The sequence below is a fragment of the Excalfactoria chinensis genome, chromosome 18 (assembly GCF_039878825.1).
Source record: "Excalfactoria chinensis isolate bCotChi1 chromosome 18, bCotChi1.hap2, whole genome shotgun sequence".
NCBI lineage: Eukaryota > Metazoa > Chordata > Aves > Galliformes > Phasianidae > Excalfactoria > Excalfactoria chinensis.
In genome coordinates, this window is record NC_092842.1 from 6,205,828 (window position 1) to 6,220,689 (window position 14,862).

The window sequence follows — 14,862 nt, forward strand, 5'->3', positions numbered from 1 at the left end:
AGGATGTAGAAGCCTGGGTAGAAGAAAGGAGAAGGGTTTGGTTTTTTTCTTGCATTTCTAGGCTAGTGCAATCATTTTGTTCTTTCTCTTTTTCTTCCTTGTTTGGCATTTAGAGGCGGTTGCTATTTCTCTGAGGTTTTGGTAAGTAGATTTCAACTTGTTATTTTGTGCAATGATCCCATTTTCTAGGGGTCAAGGTGAAGTAGGTGGGCAGTGTCTGGATGTGGCCCCTCACCTGTGTTTTGTTAAGGCCTGTGCAGGGCACAGAGTGGCTGCAGCTGGCTCTCCTCCTTTGCCTGTGTGTATGGGATGAGAAATAAAAAACAGCAATCCTGTTTCTGGCTGCATGACTCTACATTTCCATAGCTTTGGCTTGTAGCAGGCTTGCAATTGCCACAATCTTGAAGACTTGTTGATGAGATAACCTTATTTTTTATTTTCTTTCCTGCTTTCGAGAAGAACAGTTTTCTCCTGTACAAAATCACTATCTTGACTCACTCTGCAGTGCTCCCTCCTGTTCCTCCATCTGCTCGGGCTCAGCAGCCGGGGCTGGCAGCACTGCCCGTTTCTCTCTTCCCCCCTTGGCCAATGCTCTGCTCTGTGCTGCAGCGGAGCTCCGAGCATCCTCCTGTGCTGCGGAAGACGTGCCCGTCTGTCACAGCAATTGGAGGACTTGGGGGGGGAGGAGGCTCTGATAGTTATACACGTGTGCATGCATGTTTTCTTTCTTTCTTATCTTTTTTTATTATTATTATTTTATTTCTTATTCCTTGGGTAGCTGCGTTCTCCCAGCCCCATATTCCCCTGCTTCAGCACCTTGGACAGGGGCATCGGAGGGTTGGTCTCCATTGCTTTCTCTCCCCAAACAATTGGGGTGTTATTAAAAGGAGCTGATTCCTCAGGGGGCTGCAGGGTAGGTGCTGCCCCAGAGGATCCTTTCGGAGTCAGAAAACAGTGTGGGGTTCACAGCCAGCGCTGGCCCTGTGTGAATCCTGCAGTTGGGAGCCAAATTCAAGACATGGCAATGGTGAGCTTCCGGGTTCTGCTCATTGTCCAAAACAATGAGCACTACTTGGAAAATCTCTGAGTTGAGTGCAGAAAAAGCACTCAACCATAAGGGAAAAAAAAAAAAAAAAAAAAAAAGACTTAAAACCTTTTCCTGGGTACTTTTGTCTTTTCTTCCTTTCTCCATTTCTGAGCCATTAGCTGATTCATAGGTCGTGCTTTTCCACCTTTGCTCTGACACTATAAAAGCTAACAATGAGAGTTTTATTTAAGGTGAAGTGTGCGAGTCCCATGCAACTACCTCTCTCTGAAGATGTACATTCAACAAAAGCATTGAATACCTTACAACTCCTGATTAAAACAGCAACAATGATCAAAGCAGCTCTGGGCAACTTGTTTAACCTGGAAGAAAAGCAGGTTCAAGATGGGCACTAAAGAAAATCCCAGCTGCAAAATAGCACAATTGCTAAGGAGGGAAGGATGACCACAGCCAAGTCTGGGGCAGACAGTCAAGCTGCCATTGTCTCCATTGTTGTAGTAGTGACAATTGTCTTTTCCTTTTCGTATGTAAGATAAAGGGTAATAGCGGGTTTAATGAGAAGCAATTAAAACAAAGAGTTATTCTCCAAAGGAAAATAGAATCAGGGTACCTGGACAAAAACAAATGCAGCTCAGCTATGGGAGTGCCTAGGCTCAAATTTGGGGTGTTGTGCTGCTCTCTGTGCCCACTGGACTCATGAACTCCATGTGGGATGGGGGCAGTATCAAGGACATCCATGCTGGCTGCACTACCCTTTTCAGGCATTCTGCCCCAGACGCTGTTTTTTTTTTTGGCTGTGAGTGCCCAACAACAAGCAGAAAATGGACCAGTCCCTAAGGCTTGAGCTTGATTTAATACTAATCGCTGCAAACATCCAAACTGTGGCAGGGGCTGGCTTTAATTAAAATGACAAAATAGGGGAGCCGTGGCAATGAATTACTGAAGGAAAATGCTATATTTCCCTACAGCTAGTTTAATTTAAAGAAAAATTTAAAAAAATAAAAAATAAAAAAAATGCATCAGGCATGAAGGGCTTCCTTGGCTTTGTTGGGTAGGACTGTCACTGGTACAGCTGGAGGTGGCATCTCAGGGCACAGTATCACCCAGAACATTTCATGTGCTGTGTAACCTGCGTTGCCAGCTCCAGAAGCCCTTCAAGTGCATTCACTTGGCTGGCTTTACTGCAGTTTATTCCCTTCACTGCCCCCTGTTATTTGTTTAAATTATCATACCTCCAGGCTCAAGCATCTGAAGATGCTGCATTTGGTCCTGCTGTCCTTTTGATATGCATGTGTGCGTGGGTTTGGTGATGTGAAGGATACAGTCAAGCTTTTAATCATGGATGGGAGGCACTGGTGGTCAAGGCCAGGCAGAAGCTGTCAGCTCTGCTCCTGCAGACGCCTATGACATCCTAGTAGGAAGCAACAAAAGTTACTGGGCTATAGTAAAGCCTTTGCTTTTCTCCTTCCTAGTGGAGCACCATCACTTCTTTCTATGTCTGGCTTTGGTGGGGGTTTGTTTGTTTGTTTGTTTGTTTAAATTTATTTATTCTTTTTCAGAGTAGAGGAGACTCTCTAGATGAATGGTTCTTGACCCACAGTTTCTTGCATATTGTAGTGAAAATACTAAGCCTGGGCTTGAAGAAGTGATTTAGCACCTGGTGAGAAGGCAGTGCCAACCCAGGGGAGCTCAGGTGCATGCAATGCACTGAGTGGCCAGAAGGACTTGAGCCAGGATCCACCCCTGCCCAGACTTCATCTAAGGTTTGGTACCAGAAGCAAAGATGTGGGTATTCCTGTGTGTCTGAGGCCTTCTGAATGTAAGTAGCTTCATTCCCTTCTTTTTGTGTTAATGGTTTATGTGTTTAAGTGGATCCTCCCTCACTGTAGCCTGGGATTTGCTGCTTTGCTGTCATTGTTACATTTTCCATTGTGTTACACATGCATTCAGCTGAACTCTGGTGTATGATTTCTCCATCTCTCTTATTATGAGTAAAACTCTTATTGGGTATTTGTTTCTTGCTCATTTCTTGAACTCCAGGGATAATCAGGGTCTTCATTAAACAAGACCCTCCACTATTGCCCTGATCTCCCTGTCTTTGGTAATTAGAGCATACACCCTCTGCTTGTGTCATGGAATGGTTTGGCTTGGAAGTGGTCTTTAAAGGCTATCTGGTCCCATTCCCTAGAGCAAACAGGGACCCCACAGCTCCACCAGGTGCTCAGAGCCTTTTCCTTTGGCCTCAGATGTCTCTTGGTGTGGGGCATCCACTACCTCTTGGGACAGAATGTGCTAGTGTTTTGTTACCTCTGTTGTATGCTTCTCATTGGGCTGTAAAGCACTTTGGTGTTTACTGGCTGCTGATGTCCACCTGCTGTAGCAGCTGAAGACCTTTGTCTGGTGCTTGGGTTAAAGGAATCTTCACTGTGAATCAATCAGTGAATTGGGTAGCATAGAGATTTTCTTATCTTCTGTACCACGTTGAAGAATTAAGTCGTTCTCTTAGTCAATGCATCTGTGTCTGTGTGGATAGCTGTCCCTGCAGAGAACGGTGCAACCATGGTTACTGGCTTATTGATGCTGAGATGCTGGGGCACGCTGCATTTTGTTCTCTGTGGCTGTGACTTTGCCTTCTTCCTTGTATTGTTTGTTTTATTTATTACTCTTAAAAACAAAATACACAAAATGAATGAAAAATAACCCCCCAATGTGCATGGAGCTGAGAGGTCCAGGCCACAGGTTGGTTTACCACTGTGACAGTGTTGCTGAGTCAGTTGGAAAAGGTAACTAGGATTCAAAATGGCATTAAATAATTGTTCTCACTTTCTTTGACTCAGGGATGATCCTATTAAAGAAAAGAGCTGGGATTACTGGCTGGCTGACGTTTCCCTCTGAGCCTGTTTCCAGATTGGATTTAGCTTCTTTATCTCCTAATCCCCAGAGCTTTTTAATGTAGAAAGTAATGGCATCCAAAAGCAAATGTAATTTTGACAAGTAATCTGACTTCCTTTCCTTTTCTGGAGTCGAGTTTTAATCCTTTTTGCTGTCTGAAGCTGCATTATATGGATGTATTTAATATCCTTACCACTCTAAAATCTTCCACAGAGGGTGAAAATGAAGGGGAGCCTTGCCAGCCTGGAGGAAACTAGTTTCTTATCAAACATTTTGAAACATCTCCCACTTACTTTTAGATTTAATAAAATTTACATTTTTGGAAAGAGCTCATCAACAAATTCAGCTGTTTTGGTAAGAGTGAATCCGGTGTCTGATGCTTCTCTCAATAAAATATGGGGCTGAGCCTCGTGGGGATGAAGGGAGCAGAGGAGCTCTGAGGTTGTTTGAGGAAAGCTTGCTTCCTATTGCTCCATTGCAAGTGTTGGAATCACTCGGGCAGAGAAAATTTTGGGTCTCATCCAGCTTTGTTGTTCCAGTCCATCCTGCATAGGGAGAGAGCCCTTGGGTGACATCCCTCTGCCACCTGCATGCTCTGGGGTAGAGGATGATCCCTACGCTGGGTTATTATGCAACATCAACTGCTGCAAAAAGGCTAAAGCTAAGTCATGGAGAAAAAGTAAGGTAATAGAGCTCCAAAGCTGCTAATCTCAGCAGAGAAAATAGAAAACCTTGTTATTATTACACTTCTCCAACTCTAGATCCCAGTGAGCCACATCTAGGTGAGGATCAATGGAACAGATCATTGGCAATTTCCAGCACAGCAACATCTCACCCTGTGCTGCTGCCCAGCACTGCACCAGCTCCAAGCTTGCTGTTTCCCTGAAAATATCAGTGACAAACAAGGTCTCCTCCTCCTGAGAAAGTCAGTACTTATTGACCAGGGACTGTTTTCAAACAGCTGTAAAATGCAGAATATCCCTGTCACTCTGCAACGTCTCAGCTGATAGTTCATCATTACAGCATATAACTACTTGGCTCCTGCAGATGCAAAATGTGCAACTTGAGGCTTTGATGGCATCTCGCTATTACATAGAAAAATGAGTATCTGTCTCAATCTAACTTGGTTTAAAAAAAAAGAAAAATACACCTCAGCAGAAGATGGTATGGTGTATAAATGCATGCATTTGCAAGTGTCAACTTTGAAACAGGAAGAAAAACGTGTGGCAGTGCTCTGTGCCATGGGCAAGTGGGAATGGAAATGGATTGGGTTTGCGCAGTGAGTTTGTGTGGCTAGAGGGATGCTAAGTGAAATAAATAGGGCTCTGCCTTGCGTGAAGGCAATAAGGGCAGCCCAGCTCATGGTACTTGTGCTGGTGGGCTCCCTCAGGCTCCAAGCTGGGGTTGCTGCTCCCTATAGGAAGCTGGTGTACCAGTAGTATTTGGTAATCAAGGAGCAAAATAGCAAAAGCACTCTTGCAGTTCCCGTGTTTTCTCTCCCTCTCCTTCCTATGACACAATTCACCTGTTGCAGGAAAGGGTTGGTGAACTTGAAAATTCCCAGTGAGCTTAGGTCCACCATTGCCCCAGTGCTTCACCTTCACCTACTGCTCTCTCCTTCATTATCTCCTATGTGAAGGTGATTTAGGAGAATGGTGACTGAAGGAAGAGTTCTGCCTTATACAGACCTGGTTTGTGTTCTCAGAGAAGGGAACAGGAAGAGGAGTGGGTCTGAGCTATATGAAGACTTTGTGCTTCTGCAACAGTGAAGATTCACAATTCCAGCTGAGCAACATGCCTGATTGTCCAGTTTCCCCTTGTATTTTCCTTTAATATTAAAGTAATAACTGTATATTACATTGATGTAAGATATCCCCTCTCAGGACCAGACTGTTCATGTGCAAACCAAAGGGTGATTGACAAACCAGGGACAAGGCTGTGATGAATGTCAGTCTGACCTCTGCATCCCAATGCGGCTTGAAGAAGGAAACAAGCAACTTGCCTCTCTTTTTTTACCATCTAAGCTTTCTATTCATATTATCCTTCTGCAGTACCCTTCTAAAAGCATGCTAACATCGGGCTTTACAAATTTCTGCAGAATCTCCTGGGAGCAACAAGAGCCTCTGAAGAAGCAATATTTGGATGGGAAACTTATGTCCTCCAAGCTGGTGAGTTGCAACACTGACACAGATTTTTCTTGTCGCTGCAAAACTCTCCCTGTAAAAGGTACAAACTCCCTTCTGCCTTCCCTTCCTCCTCCTGTCTGTTATTTAACAACTGGCTGTGATTTACATGGTTCATTAATGCAATGGTAACACTGACACACAGATTCCCAAATAAACCAGAAGGTTTATACTTGACCTGGGCCCTCTGTTCACTGCAGATGTCCCGGAGGATTTGAAGAACAGTGATTTGAAGTGATTGCATTGGGTAAGGACATTACACAATGCAAATACAATTGGACGCGAGCATTTAATTTTTAAAAACCACTGCTATTGGAGAGCCTTTCAGCCAGTGCAAACAACAGTTTAACTTCCCTCACCAGCCTGGCTCTGGAATCCCCCAAGGACAGAGAAGCAAAGCGAGGCTGATTTCAATCCAGAGAGGTTTTGTCCAGTGATATGAACAGGATTGCTTTGAACTGTCCCCCTCAGTCCCCCATTGGGGTTTTGCCACCCTGAGGGGCAGCAGATGTGGGGTGTCCCCATGCTGATCACCCTATGGAGCACAGACAAGCCTTGGGTGCTGGCTTCCCAGCAGTGAGAGCAGCAGGCTCAGGGACAAATGGTAAAGGTGATTAGTTGTCACCCTCAGGTGGGATTTTTATTGCTCCATTTGGGTTCTTGTGGAGTGAGAGGAATAAAAGGAGAGGGTTTAAAGTGATCATTGCATAATAAGTGGCAGCAACCTTGTTAATGTGCTGAGTGCCTACAAAAAGCTGCTAGTCAAACACCTATAAAGGTTGGCTCTGATGCATATAACCTTCTGCCTTCCTGCAAATGGCTTAATTTCGCCAGCTCCTTGCCCTTTCCTATGCAGGATTTGGAGCATGGAAAGCACAAATCCAGGGCAGCCAGAGGGGCTCCCAAGGGTTCCCCTGGGCATCCCTTTGTATGTCTTTGAGAAAACCTTTCCCTCTGCAAAGAAGAGGCTCCCAAAAGCATGAAGACGGGGAGAGATTCTTCTGGAACATCAGTGGGTCTAATTTCAAGGATTCAGATTTTGCCTTTGCTTTTGCCACTGCAAGTGAGAGCTGGATCCCAACAAGTCTTAACTCCACAGAGCTAGCACTTATTTCTGCCTGCCCGAGTCCACCCAATCCACCCCTGAAAGCCTTCTGTGATCAGTATAACTCTGCCCATCCAAGCATTTCCCAACTCTTTACATAGGAAGAAATGAGCATTGCTTTTACTCTCTCTGACTGCCCAAGGTACAGGAAACCAGGAACCAAGACACAGGGAGTGGGGAGAGATGTCCCTACTTCCCCTTGTGACTCTGCAGGCTGTCAGCAGCCTTGGGAGGACACTAACAGGAGGAGAAAGGCAGATCCTGGTGAGGCCCCACAGGGAGCGTGCCTGGGTAGTGCAGGGATGATCTGCAGCAGTTTTTGTTTGGTCCTGAAAGGGAGCACTGAAGGTATTGTGAAGTGTTATGGCAATGTGAGGACACTGAAGTGCTTCTCAAAGCACCCCTGTGGACCTATTAATTGCAATATTGGATCTTTCGTCTTTTTCAGCAGGTTCCCAGCAATAGGCATGCGGCCAGATTGGCTGGGGTTTTGTTTATTTTCCAGTTAATGTAGAAGCAGAATCAATTCCAGCTAACAAAGCTAGGAATACCAGGGAAAAAATAAGATGAAGTTCAATTCCCATGGGTCATTTGTGGCATGTGCCTAGAAGATGTTTACTGGTAGCAGGGCAATTAGGACAGTGATATGGCAGGGGACCAGGAGCACCTCCCAGAAGTGGGTGTGAATCATAGGAAGCCCATCATCAGCAAAGCAAGAAAAGTACTTTTGCTGTGTTGATTACCACTATCTAGATGGGATGTTTGGAAGCATGGCAGCACACACAAAACCTGGCTGCAAATGCTCTCTGCAGCAGTTCTCCCTCCAGGGTGGTAAGAGGCAGCTGAATGGTGCTCATCTGACATGTATTGCAGTAAGTGTTAAGTGTGACTGCCCAAACTGAGTGACCAGCACTTGTTATCAACCCCATTAAGCTTTAAGTGGCACTTTAGCCTTGCTCACTTGTGCTGGGCTTGGGTTATTTAACACATGGTCCAACTGGAACATAAACTGCCAGAAACCTAAATTCTTGTTCATTTTGCCAGATTTCCTTCACCTTCATCAGGATGGAGCTGCCAAGAACATTATGTGAATTTTTGCCAGGAGCATCTGTGAATTATAGAAAGTCACTGGGTATTGATATCCATAAGTCACATTTTTTGGCCCCACCAACACACAGCGCTGATCTGGGGCTGCCCAGCACACCTGCTTTGTCCCCAGGGCATATTGAACAGATATAACATTCATAGCATTTGCCTTTTTCAGTGACCTGAATGGGATTTCTTCAGGTGTCACTCTTTGGATTCTACAGGTCATTGCTTACCATGCTCCTTTGCATTTATCTTCTCAGTGTTTCCTTATTTTTAAATATGCATATACATCAGCAGAACACTTCAAATCCCTGACTATATGAAGATCTGAAGGGCCTTTAAGCTCTTAAAGCCATATTCTGAGAAACGTGAAGATGTCGTGCAATCCTTTCCTTGTATCCTGGTTGATTCTAGCCTCAGTCCCATCCTGGGCAGCCATCGGGGAAGGAGAGGTCTGGGCTGAGCATGCAGGAGGAATGCAAGGGCTTTAGCTTGAAAGTACTGAATGTGAATCATAATTCTATAGAAACTGAACAACAAAAAAGACAAAAATGTACCAGTTGGGATACATGGAGGTTTTGAAAAATCTCTGGCTCTGATTTAAATCATTTAACTGCGGGGGTCTGTTAGTAAAACCTGAATGGAGGCGATGGGGTCCTAATTCGGCTGAACACACGCTGTGTCACCGGGGATTAGCGGGACAAATCCGAGGAAGTATTGAGCAGGCAAAACTCACTCGCGGTTCCTCTGGGATCGGCCGATACTGAGTTTTCTCTCTGCTTTCAGCACCACGGACAGCTCCGGGCCGCTCAGCGCTGCTGTTCCGTCTCTTGGGACAACTTGGATTGTCACCGTCCCCAAAGGAAGGGAATAAAAGGGAGATTCATGCTCTACCCATCTCTGTGCCTTCCCCAACAGTGGGAATATTGCCCAGCTCCAACCACAGCCTTTGTTTATTGCACTGTTTCTTTACCACTGGGAACCTCAGCGATGCTAAATACTTGAAGGAGCTTGGAGTTCTGATCCAATCCTGCAGGCTGGCGCGTGGTGTACGTTTTAATGAGGCTGGTTTATGTATGCTATACCCTAAATCTAAAGGTCAGGGGGTTGGGGGCCATAAATATTCACTCCTCACTGACTGGGTATTTTAAACAAGCTTTTAAATATTTATGACAGTACTTGAATGGCTGAAGGAGAATGTTGTAATAGGATTAAGAGGGGGGAAAAAAAGAAATCCTTCTGTATCTAAAAGCTCAGCGTGAGCCATTTTCATATATTATGCATCACTAAGTGCTGTTTATGGCCCTCCTTGGCAGATTCGGTGCTGTAACAAGACAAAGTTCACGCATGTGGGGCAGTGCAGCACCTAGGGCGAGAGGTTGCTATTTTAACATGCTAAACAGGATATTTTGTTGGGAAGTGATGGAGAACTACAGAATACTGCCAACACTGCCTACCTTAAAAATGCTGTCTGGCTTTCGTGGTGCAATTCAATCACAGCTGTGCCCTGCTGCCTCTAAAACGATCTCAGCCAACCAAAGAGTGAAATCTGGGGATAACATCTGAAAATGAGAGCAGATGAGTCGGACACAAGCAGCAAGATGGAGCCAGAGCTGTTGCCAAGCTGCACCATGTTTGGTGTTCAATCTGGGGCTGCCCTGCAGCAATGTGAATGCTGTCAGAATGGGGATCCGGGCATCTGCAGCTCAACCTTTGGGCCAGCAGGGAGAGCAGAGAAGAGAAAATCACTTGCAGTTTTTAATTAGCTTCTAATTAAGACAGAGATGGGCTTTTGCCTCTGTGCAGAGCAGCACAATTCAGCCCGACTGATCCCTCTTTCTGGGTGCTATGGGAGTGTGGCCTTATTACTCTCAGCTCTTTAATTTTTGGAAGTGCTTATGGTTTAGAGGAAAGTGCTCTGTCAGCTCAGTTCCCCAGGAGTTGTGTGCCTGGATGGTGAACTCCATCTCCCCTGTGAAGTCTTTTTTGTGCAGAGTTAGAGGAAACAACGCAGGTTTTCCCATCCTGCTTCAAGAATGGTCGGTGAACTCAAAAGAAATGGGAGAATGATGGACAAGCAGAGGGATGCACATCACACACCACATGCATAGAGAGCAGGATCTCGTAAGCTTCATTTCCTTAGGAAATCAGGTTTAAAATTAAGGCTAATCGGAGTTAAAAAACACTGCAGTTACCCTAAACCAAATGATACTATAATATACTCAGTATATTACATTCTCAATAGCAAAGCAGCATCTGCTACATAAAATGAAATGTGTGTGTCACCATATGTAGGCAACATAATGTGGACTCAAATTAAATAAAAACATTTCAGGGTATATGGTCCAAAATGCAATCTGGGCCCTGGGAAATGCTGAGATTTACTCTGAAGTTCCTAACAGTTGGCTAAAATGCTGAACCCAAAACAGCACAAACTTGTGGGTTTTTTTAGCAACATAAGCTGTTGTCTGCACTTTCCTCCCAGTGAGTCAATATCACTTCAGGAGTGCATTGTTTCTCTCTTTATTTATTTATTTGTTTGTTTGTTTCTATTTGATTCATCTCTGTTTCTTAATGAGGTTTCTTCCCATTAGCTACAGAACACCTGAGCAAGCAGAGCCCTGGGCAGCAGCAAGCACTGCCTTCCCTCCATGGAAGATGCAAGGGGGCATTTAGAAGCTCCACAGCACCACTCAGTCTGTTATCCTCGTGCTGCAAATGAATGGAAAGGTAAACTTTGCACAACGGTGTGACTCCCACCTTTCCCAGCCACTCTTTTTCTCCCTGAAAGCTCTCACAAAGCAAGTGGCTTCTCAAGAAGCTCAAACAATCTTGTGCTATTTTGAAGCAATCAGACTGAGCTGCACGAGGTAATCCTCCCAGTGTGAATCGTGCTCAATGAGACACTGATGTTTGCTATAACCCTCCTTGGCCCCACCTGTTGATACAAAACATGGTAGAAAGTTTGGGCTCTCTCCAGGTGCCTGAAACACTGAGACCATGCTGGGGGGTTTTGCCTGGCTGGGACAGCAAAGGAGTTCATAGTCAGCAAGCATCGATCCTTGGGTGAGTTCAACCCTTTCAGATCTGCTAAGGTGGATTTGCTTTTCTTTTGCAGAGAATCTATTAGGAACAAAAGAAGCAAACACAAAGCCATTGTTAAGTGCCAGAATGGAAGGGATGTTTGCACAGTGCGTGGCCTGGCTGAGGTTTTGTCCTTCTTGCTCAAGTCCTTGAATTATTTCAATAATGAACAGACCAGAAAAGGCATCGTTCTGCTCTTTAAAAGCAGTGCAACAAAATCTCCAACTGTGAGGCTCGAACAGAAGCATCTGATGAGTTAAAAATACAACATACAAAAAAGAAAAGGAAAGGCAATGCCTCCAGTGGAACTAGCTGTGCTACCACCTGGAAATGTTGGATACACCTGTGAAGGCTCCAGGAATTCACAGGACACAAAGGCAAGAAGCGTGTGTGCTGTTTGCACTAGGAAAACTCAAGGCAAATTACAGGGAGAGAGCTGTAACCAATCCCATACTGCCTGGGGCTCTGCAGCTGAGCTCTGGCTGTGCCTTGGGGTCATCCCAGACTCCTGCAGCAATAGGAACGGACTCATCTCTTCACCAAATCAAGAGGCAGAGAGCTGAAGAACATTATCTACATGGTTTTAATGAGAAAGTTCCCCATGGTTTGTGCTGGAGGAAGGTCCTGCAACCACACGATGTTCTCTGTTCCAGCTCCCTTCCTATTCATCTTCTGCACCTCCACAGTTCTTCAGCTGCTCTTTTATTTCCAGTTTATAATGTAAGAGGCTGGTTCCCACCATTCCTGATGAGCACTGCTGGTTGCTGAGCTGTTCTTGCTTGGTATCCCCAAAGCAATAGGGGATGGATTGAAGTCTGGCAGAGTCTGCTCCTCCACCTGCTTCTGAGCTGGGAGGTGAAGGGCTGCAGGGAATGAGAGTTGTTTCCTAAAACTTAGGAAAAAGTAAGCCATCTTTTTAGATCCATACATTCATCTTGCTTTTCTTTTCTATTTCCTCAGTCCTTTGGGGGCATTTTGGACACCTAATGCTAACACAGCAAGTAAAACACATAGGATGCAGCCTTGTTGACCCCAAATCTGCAACCCAATACAATTGGGGGGCATAAACGCATGGTCAGCCAAGGAGTAAAGCAAAGAACCACACGTGGGGGCAATTTGGAAGACCCAAATCAGGTCCCCTGCTGTGCTTTGGCCAAACACACCACTTCTGTTTGGTGTCTATGTTGGGAGTGAACCAAGGCAGCTCCAACCAAGGTGTTCCTGGATATCAGTAGTACATGGGCATGCAATAGGAGTGTTTTTCAAGATGGAGAAAAAAAAAAAGAAACAGCCTGTAAATACTTGTAACCCCGGGGCAACAGAACACATATCCTGGCAACGCGTGTGGGTTTTACTCTTCCATGACAATTTGCTTTGCTATTCATGAAAAAGTATGTTGGTGCTGTTACCTTAGCAACTGCCGCATCACGTTATGGCAATGCTCTGCCGGAGGTGCACGAAGCCCTGCCTTAAAGGAGCACATCACTCTCTCTTGTGCCTCTCCCCATGGGAATAGAGCCCAGCTGAGCTGGGATCCTCACCAGGGAAGCCTCAGAAGTTGGTAATGAAGCAGGAGGAAATACGTTCCTGTAGATATTCTGTTTGGAGCTATGTCTGATTGTGGCCCAGAGCCACTTTGGACGACATGCTGTATACACTTGAAGTAAAAGGGAACTATTTCCCCAAAGTATTTTCACTTTTTAAGGGAAGAAAAAGGGCAATAAGGGGACGCTGGCAGGCTGGATGTATAGTGTGGAACATCTTTGTCCAGGTGTCTCCACCCATAGTGTCCACATTAGCATCTTCTACCAGAGTGGGCCAATTTCCCAAGAAATGACAGTTTTTGCCTTCCTTTGTGTTGACTTCAATAGAGAAATTCATATCCGTTAGATGTAATTGGGATCCCTATGCAATTCCTACAGAAAGATACAGTGAAAATCTATCACACGGTGACATTTCACCTGTAATGTTTGGAGGAGCCAGGAAGCTTCTTTTGGAAAGGCTCTTGGCTCCGAGTTAACTGTGCCAAGCAATGGAAGAGCACTGTGCCTCCAGCTGAGTTCTTCCACAGCCTGATTACCCTCCCCCTGAGGGAACATAGCTCCATTTTCTAATCAGAGTTTTTACAGCTTCTGCTCCACACTGTGGACCATCATTTCGCCTTTGTTACCAGATAAAAGATCCTTCATGTGCAGAAAACTCCCCCTGGGGCAGCCTCTTCCCACACTCCCCTTTGTAGGTGGAAGGGTTGCACCCCCTCCTCTCAGCCCCATGGCAGCATCTCCAGATTTCTCAGCTCTGAGCCCTTTCCAACTTCCTGCAGGTGTTTTCCAAGTCAGGGTAAGACAACATGGGAATCAGAAGACCAGGCTTACATTGCTGTGTCACCATGGGCAGTTTTTCCTTTCATTTCTGTGTTTCTGTGATTTACAACCAGGAGGGAAGCTCCATGGACAGGGCCTTATCCATGGGAGCCTTGGGCTCCGTGACAGTGTTCTTGGCATTAATTACAAAAGGCTGTAAAGGAGGAATCAATTAAAACCAATGACAGAGTTTATGCTTTTGTCATTTACCCAGGTGTGAGCAATAATTATTACTATGAAGGTCAATGGAATTGGATGTGTATAAAAGCAAAGGAGAGCATGCAAACAGGTCCCTTTTGAGGGATGTGCTGTCTTAGACAAGGGGTAATTTCACAGCCAAACCTGGTAGCACTCCTCTAGCCCTTCTCTGTCCCCTGATTTGGGGTGAGAGCCCATTCCCAGGCAGAGCATCCTGATACAGTCCCAGCTGGGGGAAGGTGATATCTATGGCAAAAAAAAAGCCTTCTAAGGCTTAAGAGAAGGATGTGTTCAGACCTCACTGCACACCTGATGCTTTTGGCCTCAGTGCACTGCTCTTGATAAAGTCAAGGGGAGCTTAATGCTTTTTAAAGGTCCTCTGTTTTTATGGGCTATAAAGCATTGACCTTAAAGGGAGATGTTGAGGGAAGTATATTAAAGAGAGGCCTATGGGGAATAGCCAGGCACACCAGCTTTCCTGCAGCTGCTCTCTGGGCTGCTTTTCTTTCTGAGCTCTCTCTAAACTAATCTGATTTTCTTCCTGTGGAGGTGCAGGGTGTTGATGAGTCCTACTGCAGCTACAACTAGTGGGCACTCACTGATGGCAACCCATTGCCTTTGTTCAGTTTGATCTTGGTAGCCTGGCCCTGTTGAGTCCCAGCTTAGCATCACTGGGCTGCAAATGCTGTGCCTTCCACCATTTGGCTTGATGGGGAACGCAGGGAGCCCACCTCCCACTCCAACAGTGACCATCACCACAGGACTGCAGCAGAAGTGCTTCACAATGAGCACTCAAGGGAGGAAAGTCCTCTTGTGAGGCCTCTGCTAATTGGAGGCCAGTGGCAAGTGATTTCTATTAAGGCACTCATTAGGGGAAGACATTCTGCATCATGTGAAGAAGGG

The 14,862-nt window shown here is 45.5% G+C and overlaps 1 long non-coding RNA gene across 2 annotated transcripts; it reads left to right on the plus strand.

Moving 5' to 3' along the window:
• Window positions 1-2,724: 2,724 nt before the first annotated feature.
• On the plus strand, window positions 2,725-9,525 carry LOC140260471 (uncharacterized). Of its 2 annotated transcripts, none has more exons than XR_011905550.1 (3): window positions 2,725-2,864; window positions 6,036-6,105; window positions 9,101-9,525. It is a non-coding gene; the product is annotated as an uncharacterized lncRNA (long non-coding RNA). The 2 variants fall into 2 exon arrangements; XR_011905551.1 differs by lacking the exon at window positions 9,101-9,525 and adding an exon at window positions 6,321-8,165.
• The last annotated feature ends 5,337 nt before the right edge of the window (window positions 9,526-14,862 follow it).